Raw genomic sequence first — 6,007 nt, 5'->3', positions numbered from 1 at the left:
ATCTCTGATAAGATCTATAATCATAATATTTATGATTATTTCAATCGAAGTCCAAGAAATAGATATGAAATCGCAAAGAATTCTTTTAAAATAACAAGATAATATTAAAATGGAAAATTGTGAAATCAAAGCAAACGATTTCAAAAAACCTGAAGAAGATGCTTTTGGTTTCTTTCCCGAGAAAATTCATGAACAGACGATTTTAATTAATATAAATTAATTCAGTAAGAATTGCAAAAGGATAAAAATTATTTGTTCGTATTTCACTTTAATAATAACACTAGAAAATTTTATTCGCAGTAATAATACCTACAATTGTATATTAATTGTAATAATCAATTCAATTGTATGAATCCACGCAATTTAATTAAATTCTTTAAGGGATTTTTATTTCTAGATTGTTTTTAATTTTCATTTCTCAAAAAATTGTTGTAGCAGATTTGCAACTCAACAGGAGAAAAAAAATTGAAGTTTCTTTTAAATTGTCGGTTTCAGTAAAGCCTTGAACGATGTACTAATGATGTTTTGCTTTGCATTCAGATTAATATTTCATGTATTCAAATATGAAATTTTAATATTTCAATAAATCTGTTCCTGAGGCTGTAATGACTCGGTGAATACTTGGCGCACTAGGGAGGATCTCTCTCCGTTTCTCCTTGAACAAGTTTCATACCCAAATGGGATAAACCGGGGGTTCTTGGATATTAATAATAACGTATTGAAATCTATTATGAAGATGCGATTTTAACGAAATAGTTACTCTATAATAACTATGTTCCTAACTGTATGCAGCAGAAATGTAACTTATCACATTTTTGTGTATGAATCTGACTTTCAATTACTTAACAACGTAACTCATTTTTTTTTCTTTCAATTTTACTAAACTATCGCTATTTTAACTTCAAAAAAAGTAATCATAATATCTGTTGGTGTATTATTTAATAGCAAGCAAAAAAACTACGAAATGTGTTTTTATTATTATTTTGGAAAAAAACCAGCTAAAATTCCTTTAAAATCATGAGGGTAGTGAAAAGTAATTTAAAAAAATTTATTAAATTGATTTTTGTGCTTCCTCTTACCATCTTTGTTCCTCTTCACGGAATTTTTGTGTAGAAATAGCAATTTTTACAGGATTTTGTTCATTAATATTAAAAAAAGTACCCATTTTCTTATGCCAATATAGATTTTTAATGAAAATATTTCAAGTGAATATATGGTCCAACTTTTACGAGGAAGCCAGCTTCAACAACGTTGGAGGCTTGATTGGATGTTGGCTGGGTATCTCCGTGTGGGACTGCTCTGGAATAATGGAGACGACCTTCTGGGGAATCTTGAGGGTGCTTCCAATGCTAAGCAGACGCTTTGAATGGTACGTCATAGTTGGAATCTTCAAAACCGATAATCTTCGCCCAGTTACTGTTCAAATTTATTAAATTCAATATTTAAATTTATTAAATTCGCTGCACTGAATTTAAAAAATTCATTGCAATGTTCAATTTAACATTAATAATGTTCTGCAATTTTAGCAGATTTTTCATCACATAATTGTTAAAAGTCTTAAAAATGTGTTAATCCTATCTAAACACAAGAAGCTGTATGACACTTTTATTTAAATATTTAGTCACAATAAAATAAAATAACCATCCTTCGATATTCAAATATCATTTGACTATACTATGCATTTCACTTTCCTAATTAATATTAATACTTCATTATTTTTTTCTTTCAAAAAGTTTCATTATATATCTTTTAAGTGTTTTTAGCTAAATAATTTAAATTATTTCATTAAAGCTCGATTATTTCTAATCATAACATGTCACAATCATTCAATTTGATAATTATTAAGAATTGCGCTTTTTAAAATTTTATTTTATAGTTATAAACCAATATTTTTTTCTGATTAGCTGGATTTAACTTCATCTCTTACAAATTATTGAAATGAAATCATGACTTTAAGGGATATCTGTATTTAATTCCTGTTCACTTTATCAAAGCAATTATCCTTAAAAGAGAAAAGTTTTTTTTTTTTTTAAATTTTCTAAAATGAATTTTTACACTTCAGATTCTTAGGAAATTGCTACTGTTGGAAACATAAAATAATTGTAAAAACTCCAATCATATGACTGTAGATGCATAAATTCTTGAATTATTTTATCAATTAAATATTTCAGAAAAATACAAAAAATTGGTTTCACCCCCCCCTTTTTTCGTGGAAGATAAGAAAAATCCTAATTTCATGGAAAATAAGATTTTTTTTCCTTTTCCTTCTTTATCTAAAGCCGGTATTATCTATTTTTATCTCTGCCAGATTAGATGTAATCAAACAGCACGTGTGATTAAAAAACAATACAAATTTGAAAAAACATAATTGACTCCGAATTATCACATTTAAAATGATGAAAAACAGAATGGATAATAAGATACCAGGATATTCCAAATCTCCAAATATGCTGTTTTTTAACCCTGTATGCCATTAAAATGTCTTTATGCTTATCTTTCAATATCGTTTTTCTTATCTTCACGTAATTCCACAATCTGTGGCAGTTGATAACATTTCAATTTAGCTCATATTTTCATCCAATTGTATTTTTCCCAAATCTTAACGCCGAGATTAATAATGTTTTAGTTCCTCTAATTTTAATCATTTTATAGCGCACAGTTTCATTTCCGTACATTTAATCTACATTTTCTATTTTTTTTATTTTCACTCAATCCATAATTTTTTTATGAAAACAACAACAATAAAAGGTATGCACCAAAGAATGCTTTACTAAAGTAAACAAGTTTAGTTTGTTTTTGTGGCGGATTGTGATGAGAGAGGATAGAACCTGGGACCTTGTGGTTCACAGTCCAGTAACATGACAACAATACAAAGGCAATTAGCTGTTAACTGGCTTATAAGCTATTCACTATAGATTCACCCTCTAGTGAATCGGATGTGAGACGAACGATATGGCTGTTGAGTGGTGATGTATTAGCTGTTGATTCTAATGCTCTTGTACCCATTTGAGTAGCGCCAAGCGTTATGGCGAGCGTGTGTGGGTGAGTGGTTGCATTGTCAAGTGAGTCTGACGACTTTGGTTTGCTGTGGGTAGATGGCGCCACAACAGCTGTACGAAGGTTGAAGGTTCATCGTCCGAGGTCACCAATATAGAGAAATGTGTTGAGCGAGGATAGAACCTGGGACCTTGTGGTTCGTAGTCCAGTAACATGACCACAATATAAAAGCAATTGCTCGGATAGCATAGCTGTTAACTGGCTTATAAACTATTCACTACAGGTTCATTACATCAAAGCCCGTTTCGAAGCTTGGATTATATTGTCTCAAACTTACTCGTTTTGAACTCTGAGTTAATTTGAATTTCTTTTCCTAATTTTTGATAAATGTGGCATCAGATACATCATCTCTTCCAAAGTTTAAGAACAAATCCAACGAGAGGACGCGTCTTACACAATGTTAGATTTAAAATGAACCAGGTCAACGTGCACGAATGCACTTGGTACGTGAGATGGAAGTTGCTGCAAAATGATCTCCAAATTGAGCCTGTTTCAAAATTTAACAGAAGAACATCAAATGAGTACTTCAAAAAAAAATACCTAAATTCGTAATGAATTGCTTCAAAAACCAACTTACAATCCAGCTGTTTCCAGCTCTAGGAAAAGGCGTAAAGCTGCAGTCGATATTACTTATGTTAATTTATTGTTTTAAAAAAAACTGACGGTTACATGCGACGTTGCTAATCTGGATGATTAATGTTTATTCAAAATTATTTCAGTTACGAATCTCGATAGCTACGATTTGTTACTCGCTTGAAATTTCTTGAAATTTTTCACCCATAAATAAACAAAAACTAACGAAATCATTCCTCAATAAAAATGTATTAGCAATTTCATTAAAACTATCTATCTCCCATAAATAGTTTAAATATCCTTTCATTATTAAATTTGATCAAAAATAATTGTGTGAATCACAACAATGTTATAGCTTTACGTGCTGATCTAAATGGATTCAATTAAATTTTATTTTTTCCTCAAATCTACAAATTATAAGTGTCTCTTCAGAAGGAAGTGCTCGTGGCTAATTTCATGACCGCCACCGAACTTCAAAGCATCAAGACGTTGCATTGCCATACACGATGGATCTTTTGTAGTGAAAGCTTATAAGCCATAACAGCTATAACACATAAGCTATAACAGCCCGAGCAAATGCTTTCGTATCGTGGTCATGTTACTAGACTGCGAACCACAAGGTCCCAGCTTCTATCCTCGCTCATACCAATTCGCCACACTTTAATGCAATCAGATTTCACATGCCTCCCATCTCGAATTGTGATCACGGTACGACGAAGAAGTCTTCAGTCAACACGTAACTGCAAAGATTTTTGAAAGCGAATACTAACAACTATAATATAAATAAATAATATTTTCTAACTTTTCAAAATTAGTCGAGAAATTATTATATCCTTAAGTTATGGATGGATGGAATATTTTCAGTTGGGAAGTGAAATCCCGTTGCTGTTTCTTATGGCACTTGCCATGGACAAGCCCGCTGTTACGAAGACAGCGATTTTAAGCCGGTGGGGGAGCGTCTTTTGTTTTTATAGTAGCGCCAACTAGGGCCAAGAGTACGCCTTTGCTACTCACGCATCACTCATTCGCTTGCACAACCCCTTCTTATAGGACGTCACATTCATGCATCTCACAGATAGCACAACGGAAGAACAATCATGCTCAAACCGGGACTCGAACCCAGGACTCCCAGACCACGGGGAAGACGTGCTGCCCCTAAGCCAGGACGCCGGCAGTGAAATCCTAATGGCTTTGTGTTACATTAAACTACTCATCAGTGAATGATGATAATATGAATTCCCACAATATTATTTTTCAAAACATTAAATGAATATGAATTCATTCAAACATTTTTTCAAAACATCAGATAAACATAAAGATTATTACATCGTAGAATTTAAACTCTCTTAATTTTCCGCCTTTGATTACTTCATGTACTTAAACAATACTATTCGAAGTAGTGCAATCGAATTTTCATTTTAGGACATGGACACATTAGGTGCGAAAATATACAAATTTAATTCTTGCATTCGTTTAATAACCAGTTTCTTTTCCCTTTTACTATTTTATACTATCTTGAATATTTCACGAACACGAAGCAAAATGGAATAAACTTAAATCGACATTAAATATTGATAATATTTGTGGATGAATTTTATTCCTTTTAAATTTATGATCCTTCGATTCCACATTTATTCGGCCATATTTGTATGCAGACCGGTTGAATCGCGTTGAAGGTGAATCGAGCTGGAATTTTTTTTTCTATGGAATACTCTCATACTTTGAACTTAAATCTCCAGATTAAGTTTAAAATTTGAACAGATCAAATTTGTCGGGGAAGCATATCAATTTCTATTATCAATTAGTTGCACTTTGAGTTACATGTTCAAAAACAGCACACAATTAACACAGGAATTCAACTGAAAATTTGCTACAGCTATAAAGTTTTGCTGATAAAATAATATAATTGTCACTTATTTAGCTAAGTTTCGTTTTTGAGTTATGGCATTCAAATACAAAAAGTCTTGTCCTCAATGTCTTGCTGTCAAATAATTTTGGTGATAATTCTTTAGGTTTGTTTACGGGGCAGTAAAAAACAAAAATACAGTATATGTTATTTAGTACTTCGATATAACAGCATTTTAATATAACGGAAGATTTTTAAACAAAATTAAATACATTTATTTCTTTACTTTGATCTGAGTTATAAATATAAACTTTAAATTTTGCATTCATAAAAATGAAAAATCTTTCCTCGACGTGACGAAAGAATGAAACAAACAGAAGAACTCAAAGAGCGCATCAAATTCTACTATTTTCCTATCTAATGACCGATTGCCATGGCATGTTATTTCTGTCCGAAGTTATTGAATTTAATGATATAAATGAAATATGCAAAGAAAAAAATTAGGAATTATTATTTTCTTTCATTAATGAT

General features: G+C 31.3%; 1 protein-coding gene across 4 annotated transcripts in view; it reads left to right on the top strand.

Moving 5' to 3' along the window:
* Positions 1-6,007, top strand: part of LOC129974945 (alpha-tocopherol transfer protein-like) — a 108,335-nt gene that overhangs the window by 48,362 nt on the left and 53,966 nt on the right. Inside the window, exon 2 of one of the 4 annotated variants that reach the window (XM_056087757.1) lies at positions 1,184-1,369. The exons of 2 other annotated variants lie outside the window; for them this stretch is intronic. The gene's annotated coding sequence lies outside the window, so the exon portion shown is untranslated. The remainder of the gene's footprint in view (positions 1-1,183; positions 1,370-6,007) is intronic. One more of the 4 variants, XM_056087759.1, reaches the window with a different exon arrangement.

This window comes from Argiope bruennichi, chromosome 7 (assembly GCF_947563725.1).
Source record: "Argiope bruennichi chromosome 7, qqArgBrue1.1, whole genome shotgun sequence".
NCBI lineage: Eukaryota > Metazoa > Arthropoda > Arachnida > Araneae > Araneidae > Argiope > Argiope bruennichi.
This window is presented reverse-complemented; position numbering and strand designations above follow the sequence as displayed.